The sequence below is a fragment of the Ascaphus truei genome, chromosome 2, assembly GCF_040206685.1.
Source record: "Ascaphus truei isolate aAscTru1 chromosome 2, aAscTru1.hap1, whole genome shotgun sequence".
Classification (NCBI taxonomy): domain Eukaryota; kingdom Metazoa; phylum Chordata; class Amphibia; order Anura; family Ascaphidae; genus Ascaphus; species Ascaphus truei.
The window spans coordinates 464,148,673-464,161,342 of NC_134484.1; positions in this window are offsets into that span (position 1 = coordinate 464,148,673).

Consider the following 12,670-nt stretch of genomic DNA (forward strand, 5'->3'; position numbering starts at 1 on the left):
ACCCAACCTCCCCTGGGAAAAAGCAAACAAGCTGAACCAGCAAAGAGTCGTTGAACTCGTCTTATCAGCAGAGCGGGCACAGGGTCTCTGAGAAATAACTCAGCGTTAACTATAGCTGCAGTTCCACTCAACTACTGTAATTACAGTCTATACAAGATCATCAGCTATATCAGGGGTGGCAAACTGCAGTCCTCAAGGGCCACCAGCAGGTCAGGTTTTCAGGATAACCCTGCTTCAGCACAGATGGCTCAATCAGTGGCTCAGTCAAAGACTGGGACACTGATTGAGCCACCTGTGATGAAACAGGGGCTGATTGAGCCATCTTGCTGAAGCCGGGACTGATTGAGCTACCTTAGCTCAAGTAGGGACTGATTGAGCCACCTGTGCTGAAGCGGGGATATCCTTAAAGCCCGATCTGTTGGTGGCCCTTGAGGAGATGGAGTTGGCCACCCTCGGTCTACATGATCATAAATAAGGATGTGCCATGTACACATGTAGTACAGACTCACTGTCCTCCGGCACCGCAGACACACAAGCAAAAGTCTGTGGCACCAGTAATAGTGGCTGCCACAATGGTGGATGTGGTGGGTGTAGGAGTTTGAGCTAGCTGGGAATGTGTGTGTTAATCAATTTCTGACTGGCAACTTTTAACTTACCCGAGTGCTGCTTAGCTTGGATTCTGCCGTTCAGTTGCTACTCCAGATGTTATTTCATTTTTGTCTACACAATTTCTAGTCTTTCTTCCTTTTCGAGATCTGGTGGAGGATTGTGGCAGTGGAAGTAAACTAAAGAGATATTGCATCGGAGAGGTATCCCTGCTCCCATCAGAGAGAGGGAGAGAAATGGTCTCTGATAAGCTGTATACCTGTGGGCAGTAATGGATTTCGAGGTCAACGATGGGCCTCTTGGTCCAAAACGGTGCCCATTTTCTTTGCTGTCTTTTGTACTCTGATGGATTAAATTGAACTTTTATCTATAACTGAAGGAGTGCTGTGGAGTTTTTTCATTTTATATGTTAATGCGGGGCTGAGTTGGTGATCCTGTCCCTACTGTAAGTATTACAATTAATTTATATTCTTGAGTGCCACAGTAATCAGTGATATATACATACACACACACGGGTATATATGTGTGTGTATATGTATATGTATATACACACACACATGTACACTTCTGGATGTTCTGGCCTGCGGGTAATGATGAGGCCTGGCTGGATTAGATTAGTGCCTCAGCTACTGCAAGCTCCAACCCCACGCATGGGCAGGCTGGAACCAACTCCAAACACTAATGTAACCCTGGTCTCCAGCAGCCCCTTGAGACCCCCCTCCCCTGGAGCAGCTCGAGCGCGGGTGCCGAACGACCCGACGGCTGCTTCCAAGGGTGGGGGCTGGAGCAGGGAGCAGCGCGGCTTCTCCTGCCTGCGGCCGGTTGCCGGGGACGCGATCGGGGCGTTGCTAAGGCCGCGATCGCATCTCTAAGGTCCCGGCGGCCGCAGAGCAGGGCGCCGCCATTGCGGAGAGACTCGCGCATGCGCAGTGATCGCGCGAGGGCAGGAAGAGCCCCAGAGACAGGGCAGAGTCGCGCGAGAGTAGAGAAGGAGCAGGAAATAGTGAGGCGGCCATTAGTAGTTCGCGCAGGCGCAGGGAAGGCGCGCACGCGGCCCCAATGTATTTGCAGCCTCCACGGGACTACAACTCCCATGAGGCTTAGGGGCAAGCACATCAGGTGCCTCCGTGTGGCCAATAAGGGCCAAGGATCTCCAGAGGGAGCAATAAGATACATTTCGCGCGCTGAGAACGGCAGTTGGAGCTGGGGAGCTGTGAGGGAAGGAAGGGTGCAGAGAGCATGTGCAGCTCCTGCATCGAGTAAGGTCCCCCACATCCCAAGTAAGGCCCCAACTCCCCACCAGGTTAGTGGGTAAGTGCTGAGGGACGGCCCAAGACAGGGACGCTGCCCTTAGTGCGTGTGTGTGTGCTGTCTTGTCAGGATCACGGCTGGCAGGGCTGTGAGGCCTGACAAGAAGGCATAGTGCTAGTGTGCAGCAAGTTGCTGTACGCGTTACAAAGTTTGCAGTGCGTAGCTGCTAGTGCGTAGCTGCTAGTGTTAGTGTTAGGGTTCAGTGAGTGTTAGGACTGGGATGAGTTAGGGGAGTGGAGCAGGTTATTACCCCGCAGGCCCTAGGAGTTTTCCCCAAGCCACCCCAGGTTGCAGTTCATCAGGGACAGGCCCTAGGTTAGGGTTCCTGTCACGTTAGGGTTAGTTAGGGATAGACAGGGATAGCGGCGGTTGCTGTTACCGTGAGACAGTTGGTGTTCCCGTGAAGCGGTGGGACCCTCGTTGGGGTTCCTGGAGAAGTACCTGGATAGGATCAGACGGATGCATCGCACGTCTGACCCTTTTAGAAGAGTGTTGCAGGCCCGAGCATCGGAGTGCTCGGAAGGTATTCAATATATATGTGCACCAACAGGCCTAACACATTACTTAGTGACTGCGCAGTCACCCACGTTCTCTACTAGAGTGCGGGACATTGGGTGGGGGATTCTCGGGACACTGGGTGGGATCACCTAGTGTTGGGAAGCGTCCTGCGCGACGCAGTAAGTGTCTCCTCTAGAGAGGGACACAGGTTATTATGATATTGCGTGATCTGTTTTCTTGTATGTTCAGTAAAGTCCCTAGTTAATATATATATCTGTGTGAGTATCGATTATTGTGATTGTCCTGCGAGGAACCTCTCCCTCTATGGTGGGAGCCATCGCAGGTGGAGGCGCTGCATCGTTGGAAGTAAGTACCCCTAGTATAAATGCCCCAGGTTCCCCATGGCGGAAGCTCAGCCCTCCTGTGAGCCAACAGGTATAGCACCACACTAGAAGTAGTCAGATACACCTACACACCCCAATCTCACTTAGGGTGGGGGTAAGAGGGCTACACTAACAAGAACTGAAGAGCTCACCCCTAAGGGGCTGAACTACATTCTACACTTTAGGAACTTCCTTCCTGTAGCACAAAGAGGGAGGGCCCAGCACAAGCACCACCACTCCTGTCACTCAGGATGTCAGCAGGAGGAGGGGGAAACCCCCATGGGACATGCTGCCACTGTCTGTGTCCTACTAGATCTTACATGATAGGGTAGACAGCGAGCTAGTTGGACCAATCAGTGCTACATATATAAAGCAAAAAATGGTTAAAAAAAAAAACTAAAAATATGTACATACTTACATTTGAAAACTGTCTGCATCTATGCATAAGAAACTAAATGAATGAGTACCGAATTTACTACAGTAGTCTATCCTCATGAAAGGGATCTGGGTGGAGTAAAGCTTAGAATTTGAAGTGTCCGTTTTAAAAAGGATATTGAGAAGTTCACCGGGGCAGCACCTTTAATACCTGATCTGACTGGGGAGAGATGTGAACATCAATAATATGGGTTGTCTGCAAATATTCAAAGAATGCAGATATCTCCCATGTATCTAAACACAAAATGTTGGCTAATCCGCCTCGTACACAGGAGATAAATAAAGGACTCGGAGATATTTCTCGGAAATCAGAATCCACGTTCACTTCTCTGAACCCCGTCCAAAAGTCCAAACAAACAGGCAATAGACCTAAAGGGAAAAATATGTAACCACCCCCCCTCCCCTGCCAAAGGGAACAGCAATGCAAAGCACTGTTTTGCTGGGCCGTCTGGCAGAGAAAGTGTTAAATGGGCTGTCTCACATGCCTGCAGCCTATTCAAAACCCAAACATTCCCATTCTAAAAGAGGCAGGTCCTTAGAAACATTAAATCAGGCTTAAAGTAACGGTTTATTTATTTGTAAAGTGTGAACAATGTATGTTTTGCTTCCCTCTGGGAACCTTTAATGTAACTCTACTATATGTAGACACACTGCTCAAACCATTAGACGTGGAAATAATAAAATGACTAGGTGCAAGGGAAATGGTCCATATAGAGAAGCATTGGTAGTGGTCAGAGGCCTCAGCAGTCCCTTTTATTTGCACTCTAAGCCAAAATTAGAGAGAAAAATGTAGATATTGAGATACAAATATCCCCAGAAATGGTTGAGCACCATCTAAGGTTCATTAAGTGGAACCAGGTAAGGTAAACAGGGCATACCATATCATGTTTAAAAGAAAACAATAACATTTTAATACATTTATCAGGAGCAAATATCGCAGAAAAACGTGAGATAATATATACAATAAAATGACAAACAAGAAAACGGAATAAAATCCCCAGAGCTACAGTGGCGGCCGCATTTATCCTACAGCGGCCGCCGCGGGAATTTTCAAACCGCGGAGGGCGCGCGGCTTCTTTTCGTCCGGCTTCCCGCGCCTCGGGCGCTTTCAATGATAAGCGCCATTAGCGCTTATCTGCTAATGCGGCCGCCGCGCGGGAAACTCCGATACAAATCGGAGAAACGCCCCGCATTTATCCCGGTAAGCTGTAAAATAAAGGTGGCCGCGACAGTAGGACGACTATAAGGGTGAGTCCCCAGTCTTCACTGTGGCACGCACGCCCGGCGGAGGGGGGGGGGCGGCGCGTGCACAGCGCTACACCGCGATCGGCGGTCTGGGGGGAGAGGGAAGGTTTGTGACTGGAGGGGGCGTAGCTGTGGGTTTGCGGAGCGTGGCCATGACGTCCCGCGGTTGGTTCGCCCTCATTGGCTGAACCGCCGGCGGGGGCGCACGCCTCCGTCGCAAATGATAATCTCAAATTCCCCTGCCTGAATACCTGTCGCGCACCGCTGGGGAAAGGTGCGCGACAAGGTAGGATCTGGGACCGGCCGGACTGGGGGGGACGGGGCTTGATTGCACGCCGAGGCGTGCGCTGTAGTAGTTACTGGGACCGCAGCCTAAGGCTGCCTAGGTTAGCTATGCCCTAAAGGTAAGTATACCTAAACCATAGATTAATAATCCCACTTATATACGCGTAATCATTAGGAGGACGCCGGTATGGACTGCGTCTATAGGAGAGCAGACGATATAGCATAGTAACTGTCTACTTAAGTACTTTGCTACACATATACATAGTATATACTTATTTAATGCACATATTGGGTAGCAGTAAATCAATTATGTAAGGTAGGTCTCTAAAGAGTGATAGCTGCAGATCATAGTACACATAAATATGTCACACGTAATAAACATTTACAGAAAATGACCCAGATTGGAATGAATCTGTCCTGATGAAAATCTAGAACTATAAGTGTACTTGCAAACACATCATGCGTATGATAACTGCCAGTGCATGGGCATAATGGCCAAAAACAGCCCAGAAATAAAGGTACTGATACAACCGTGTCTCTCAGAAGACCAGCAGGCAGCTGTTAGACGTCCCGCTCGTGAACGTCATCGGTGTGATGTCACTACGCCTCAACCTTTAACCTGTAATTTAAGCCTGATGTCTATCTGTGCCTAAGGCCGAGTTCAGGGTGCCAGAGACAGGAGGTGGAGGGCGCGCGTCCGCGTGGCAGTCTGCTGGGTGATGTGTGCACATCATCCCCAGCAGGCCTTTTCAAGCTTTCAGGAGGCGGGGGTACAGACGTGAGGTTAGTGACCGGTGTTGCACTGTTGAAATCATTTTTAAGAATGATTTCATTGGCTGCCGAAGTACCAGTGACGCTGCTGCAGCTTCAAAAAACAACTTGAGTTGTTTATGCAAAGTGTAGCAAGCGTCAACTCCGTACTTCGGTGACAAGGAAAGCTGCTACCCTGACACCAGATAATGATTTGAAATACTTTGTTTCTGACGTCCGCTCGCACGTAAGTACGCCACCCCTCCGAAGCCTGCACCCTGATCGAGGCCTAAGGCTTCATAATTACTTTGAGTAAAAAGGATTTGCCCTTGAGGACTGCCAGGCTTACCTCCTCAAACTTTAGTTTCCCATGGAAATATTAAAAGATCAGAAAACATATTCACAAATATGTATGTATGAATCTCTGTCCCGCAGAGCTTACATTTCACCGATGTAGCCGGTATTGCATCCATTACAGGGTCAATTTTGTAATGACGGCGTGCGGCGCATCACTTTGCGCGCGTCAGCATTTGTTTCCATTGGTACGGGCCTTCTATCTGGAGTTAAATGAAGCACCAGCTTTCACGCAGAGCATCACGTTAAATGGATGCAATAACTATGGCTACATCTGTAAGTGGTATGCTGGGAGAAAGAGACAGTATGGGATGGAGTGAGTGAACTGCTTGGCATTACCCGGCCAAAATGGTTGGTACAAATGTAGCCAGACTTACTGTTTTTTGATATTGCACAGAAACAAGTGTAAATCTCAGGCATTTATTTGCATCTTGCGACCCCGTGACCGCGACTGCTCTGCGGCTGCAAAATGGAAATTTGTGGAAGCCAGAATACTCTGCGATAACGGCAGGTGGTGCTTGTGTGTCGTTAAGCTAACTTCAATGTAACCCACCTCTTATTGCCATACAGAAAATGGGGGTTCCCTGCGAGAGATAACTGGGGCTCAAGGGAATGGGATACATTGGAGATATGAAGAAAACTTTGTGAGCCACTGATGAGAATCCTTCAATAGTAAATATTAAGATTTCTTAAAAGACCTGACCCGTAGCAAGTATATGAGACATAAGCATTTGTAAATCTTGTGGAGGATAGCACTGGACTAGACTCTCACTCTGAGCTCCATCAAACACCCCTGACGAAGCCTCAGCGAAACGAGTAGGCTGGAGAACGATAGCCGAGGTTGCAGAGGATCACTAGCACCATACAGACTGTCTCCTGTCTAATCTCGCGAGACGCGCCGTCAAGTGACGCGGAAGCTCACTGATGTGCCGGTTGTGAACACCGCAGGACGTTTGTCCCAGACCGCAGAGGGACGGAGGCAGGACTCGTTAGGTGCTGGAAAGTGGTTTCTATGGCCTCCCCACACTTTGACTTTGTGAGTGCCATGTTAATTTTGTCATCTGTTTGTTGTTGCAGAGGTTGAGGTTGCAGAGGATCAATAACACCATACAGACCGTCTCCTGTCTAAGGCTGAGTCCATGCTGGCGCTGTGCGCGCTCAAGCTTGGAGAACGCTCGCCAAGCAGGAGCGCCGGGTGTCCTGTTTGTACACGCGCGTGCGGGGGAGGGCATTGCGGGTAGTTGAGCGGGCGAGTAAGTATAGTTTTTTTGTTTACCCGAGCGCGGGTGAGCGTGTGTGCCCGTGCGCGAGCGGGGACTTATATATCTATATATGCAAGCAAGCGCCGCCCGATCAGCGCCAGCGGGGACTCAGCCTAATCTCGCGAGACTTTGACTTTGTGAGTGCAATGTTAATTTTGTATCTGTTTGTTGTTTATTAAATGTGTTGCGCGAAGGTATCTTCCGTTTTCTTCCTATACTCTATTATCTGAGGGGACGTCTGCAAAGGGAGAAGGGAGCACAGCCGAGACCAGCAGATCGGAATTGTGGCAACCTAATGAGCCCAGCAGAGTCTAGTAGAGCCCAGCAGTTTGGATTTACTTCAGGAAAGTGAGCCCAGCTGTGCCCAGAAGTCAGATCTGCTTCAGCAAAAACATCCTAGCTGAACCCTGCATTCTGGATTCGCTGTAAAGAGAGCCCACCTGATAAGTGAGCTCAGCAGCCTGGATCTTCCTCTTTATCAAGACTCAAGTGGAGTCACTGCATATATTCAACATCTACCCTGTAAGTTTAATATTTACAGCAGGACTTTCCCCTTTATTTTACAGACTATACTATGTTCTGTCTCTTTCTCTTGTATGCGCTTTGGGTCCAAACACCACCAGAGTAAGTACTGTAACTGTTTTGAGCCAAAGTATACTAATAACTGTGCTGTACAGTGCTGGTGTGTGCTTGCTTTATTTTTGGCAATAACAGTACTGTTAATGGCTCTATATTTGAACCCCATAGTATTGGTGTGGCATGCGCTGAAAGCTCATCTGAGAAAGTATGTGAAGCCTGGAATCAAAGACAAGCTAGTGAAAAGGACAAAGAAGTACTGGAAGGAGTGTCTAACTGTGGAAACATGTAATACATATATAAATAATGTGGTTATTGAAAGAAACAGGATGGAAACTGAGATGTAATTTTAATAAATCATTGCCTTGCATTTCACTCTAAACTATTTTTTGGACTCTGCCAGATAAAAGTTTTGGTAACAGCTGACAAGTATTGACCACTGATTGTATGTGAATATCTTCATCAGACTTCATCGTTAGTTAACAAAAGGCCGGCTGACCTACACGGTAATCATGCTCGCTTTTCACAATGTTAGCAATCAGTATATAGCAGGCAACATTTTCCTGCATGTGCCACGCCCAGGTCAGACACGGAACTCAAGGAGAGTGGCAGGGGCATTCACATGAATGAGTCGTGCTGAAGGTGAGAGCAGCCTGATGGGTGGGGGAGGGTATGCACTCTTGGTCTACAGTAATTGTTAAGAGAAGTACAAATTCTGCTGGGCAGCTTAATTTAAAAAAATGATATTTCTTTATAGGTTTTAAAGTATAAATAAATAATAAACCTACCAAAGATACAACCAAAGACTGATGGCAAGTTTATTTATGAATTGTTTATTTATAAGCACTCTTACAAATCTTGTTTTTTTGCATTTTTGCTTAATACTGGACAGCCCCGGGGTCCTGCTCAGAAGCACGATGGGTGAATTGATAAGACAAGGCCAACGAAAGCAGCCTCACCTTTCCACCAGAAAAAGTGGTATCCAGACACCATAGCGGGGAAACAAAAGGCAGATTTCAACTTGATCATAACGTACAAATTAGGTCAATCTTGTGCGCAAATCCCAGTTGTTGCATTTAAGCCAGCACTAACGTACTGTATTCCAGAGATTGCATGTTCTGCTCAGCCTCGTGTGCCTATGTTTGCACTAAGCTGCAGCCGCGTCTCGGAAGCACAGAAGCACGATGTGTGGGGAAGACTGTTAATGTTTAATAAAATTGTTCGTTTTCAATAAGTCTTTGCTTGCTTGATACAGATGAACTCCCGCCCTCGAGCAGTCCAATCATACAGGTCCCCCCCTTGCTGCTATCAGTGCGTGAGCGCCTCCTCAAAACACTCCTAAAGAGGGCTCCAATAAATGGAGTCCCCAAAATAAAAACAGAAATGCGCACAGAGCGCACCGGGGGTTAATGACCAAATATAGAGAGCAGGGCTCTATTGGTACACAGGTGCATACATGAGTATAAACATGCAATGAATCACACAACACCTGCTAGGTAGGTGTATGATGGCAGGTTTATTCAATAACAGTTCAATATAAGTTAAAAAACACACAAGGATTAAAAAGTTGGGGGTCCAAATCAGACCACACCACGTGACCACGGTGTCTTTATTTGTGTCTATTTCTATGTGTTGTGTGTGCACAGAGTGCACTGTCTTGCTGGCTGTTCATCTGCCATATTTTAGTGTTAGAGCAGCGGTCTAGGAACTATCTGCTTTGATTGTGGTGTGGTCTGATTTGGACCCCCAACTTTTTAGTCCGTGTGTGTGTGTTTGTTTTAACTTATATTGAACTGTTATTGAATAAACCTGCCATCATACACCTAGCAGGTGTTGTGTGATTCATTGCATGTTTATACTCATGTATACACCGCTATACCAATAGAGCACAGCTCCCTATATTTGGTCATTAACCCCCGGTGCGCATTTCTGTTTTTGCTTGCTTGATTTTTACAAATACAACAGAAAACGTAAGCCTGTCTTGATAGTGATAACAACACTTGAAACAATAGTATGTCCAAAAAAAAAAAAAAACACATTTTACAGTGTATACTGTAGGAGCAGTTCAATTAAAAACCCCACGTACAGTATATGAAAATAAAGATCAGTCCCATAGTAAGGAACATTTACAAGATGTTGGCAGCACTATCGAGTAATTGTTGCATGCTGTAAATTGAAATACAAGATGACAACACAGAGGTTTTTTTTCTCCCTTAATTCAAAACACAATAGAAAATATTTACAGTACAATATGTATTGGGACACGACAGAAATCACATTGCACGCTATATGCAGCATGAGAACGCAGCTAGCAGTTTTCCACTTGAAATTGTGCTGGGCCACAGTATTTGTGGGGCCTCGGAAAGGTCCGGGGGGCCCTGGGCTACAGCCCAATCAGCCCATACTGCCAGGTGGCACTGGGTGTGAGGAGCCAGTGTCACGAGTCCAGGCTGCTGCAAAGTCTTCACTTGCTGTAGGTGTACAATATGTTCAGAATTGATTTCATGTTGGCAAGAGAAGGTGCTCAACGCTGTACGGAGTTTGAGAACGTGCGACAGGAAAGGTGGCAGCGAGAGCAGTTTTAGGCAATAGGAGTTTGAAGGAGTGGAAAGGAGAGTTATGAGCAAAGCACAGAGTACAAGCTGGAGTATAGTAAGAAATTAATCAGACAAATGTAGGGCCCTGAAGGCGAGGAGAAGCCCAGAGTGAGATTTACAGTAAGGGATGAGCAAATGCTGATCTAGACGAAAGTGAAATAATGGCGTCAGCATTTCAGATAAATGGAACGGGAGAAAGTAGGGAGACCAGTAAATAAAAGTAGAATACAATAGACAAGACTGGAGAGAATGGTCAAGGGCAGGGGGTACGCAGACTTTTCTCCCTGCGCCCACCCCCCCTGCTCAGCTCTGGCGTCAAAGGACGCAGCAGGGTCTCACGTCACGTTGCCATGACAATGCAACGTCACCCCACGGCATCATTTGATGTTGGGTTGCCATGGCGAAGCCAATGGAATTTACAAAGGCCTCGCATGGTCCCCCGGCATTTCATTTAAATGCCTAAGGGGAAGCGCGGAGCCCCTGTAACCGCCGCCTCCAGAAAATCTCACCTCCCCCTCCCCCCCCCCCCGAGTTTGTAAAACCCTGGTCTAGGACATTTGGTTGCTGCAATTTCATTGTGACCAACTGACCGCCAGCATTTGCCCGAAAGTAACATCGCACATTATCTGCCTGCCACCGGGGCTTTGCCTGAATCAGCTGTTCCATGCCGGTCTGTTAGAAGCACTAGTCTAGTTGTCGGCTGGTTTTACTGATCCTTAGAGTAACCCTTAGCACTATTAGCCCATACCGGTTGATACCATTACCCTATTAAGGGAGTTCTATTGGAAAATTGTTACTTCTATGTGCTATTTGGGTTGACGGGGCTTAAAGGGGTTATACCCTCCCCCCCCCCTCTTGTTTAAGGATCTCTGTCCGTGAATAACCTCACGGATCAGCCATCTGTGTGTGCTTCTCTTGCATATTACCCTTTAACACTTCCCTGACAGGGTGGGTGTATATGGGTCCTGGTATATACTATAATTACCTTTGCAAATATATCCACCGCATGTTAAAGACTCATACCAGTATCTGTTCATACCTCCAGCACAGTTTTGGCTGCGCATATGTTGGGGTGAGTACATTCCCCAACCAACATCTCCCCGAACATGGGTGTCTCTGTGGGTGAATATAATGCAATAATGCAGCCAATATAAATATGTGTATATATATATATATATATATATATATATATATATATATATATATATATATATATATATATATATGTGTGCAGAGGATATACATGAGCAGCTGCCTGTGACTTTAATAAGGATGCATCAATATTCCCTTCATTAGTCCCGTAGCCAAGCTACATTTTGTCTACACTACTAGAGCAAATAAGGCATTGCTCAAGGTACCCCAAGAAGGTGTCTACATTAATCATTATATTGATCTTATACTTGCAGACCTTTGCCTTATTAGGCTCTAGGGGCTATACTCACGGAACGCCTCCTTAAGTATTACCCTTATGGTAGGCAGCTTCTACTGTTTGAATGGGACTACTACATCAATCACACGGCAACAGATAGTCACATACAGATATCTACTTTGCCTTGCTTAGATGTTATACATATACACCACATATATGTCACCATTGATTCAGAGCGCTTATCAATACATGCTCTGAGAATATACATGTACATTAGGACTGACATTCTGTGTGGTGGGTACATCACGGACATATCTCCATATCTATAGGAGGCTATATACATAGCACCAGATCCTAAATATCTATCAAGGATCTCCATATGTATACACTACTTAACTACCTTTAGTTAAGTTACGAATGACCACAGTCACGTGTAGTTTGACACATTTTCTTATTTTAAAGCCCATTTTTTTATTCATTGTTCACCAATAAAGTATTTTAATAAAATAATTATACATTTAGCTTGATGGAGTGCTGATATATTAGGTTTCCTTTTCTTCTGTATACATCAATTCTCTACCTAGTAAGCACCTCAACATGGTTTATATTGTGGCGGTGCGGGAGTTCCCTTTGTGTGTAGCAAACCAATGGAGGTGCATGTGCATAGTGCGCGGCGAGACAAACCTGTTTGATTTTGTCGTGCGATGGCCCGGTCACATGCACGGTTCAGCCAATGAGGTTGAATCGCTCACGTGACGTCACGGGCATGCCCCCCATCGCGCAAAACTGTAGGCCACGTATCTCGGCAAGCACAGGCGCTTATGTAGTCAGGCACTCGATCGCGCGCCTGTACTATGTCCGAGGCCAAACGCAGGCGGGGGACTCAGTCACGGCGAGATTGCCGCGACCAAATGTCTCAGTCCGGGAGAAAAGAAGGATATGCATTACAGATTGAGCAGTAGAGTTACAGATTAAAGGGCGGATTTTGGGAATGAGAAC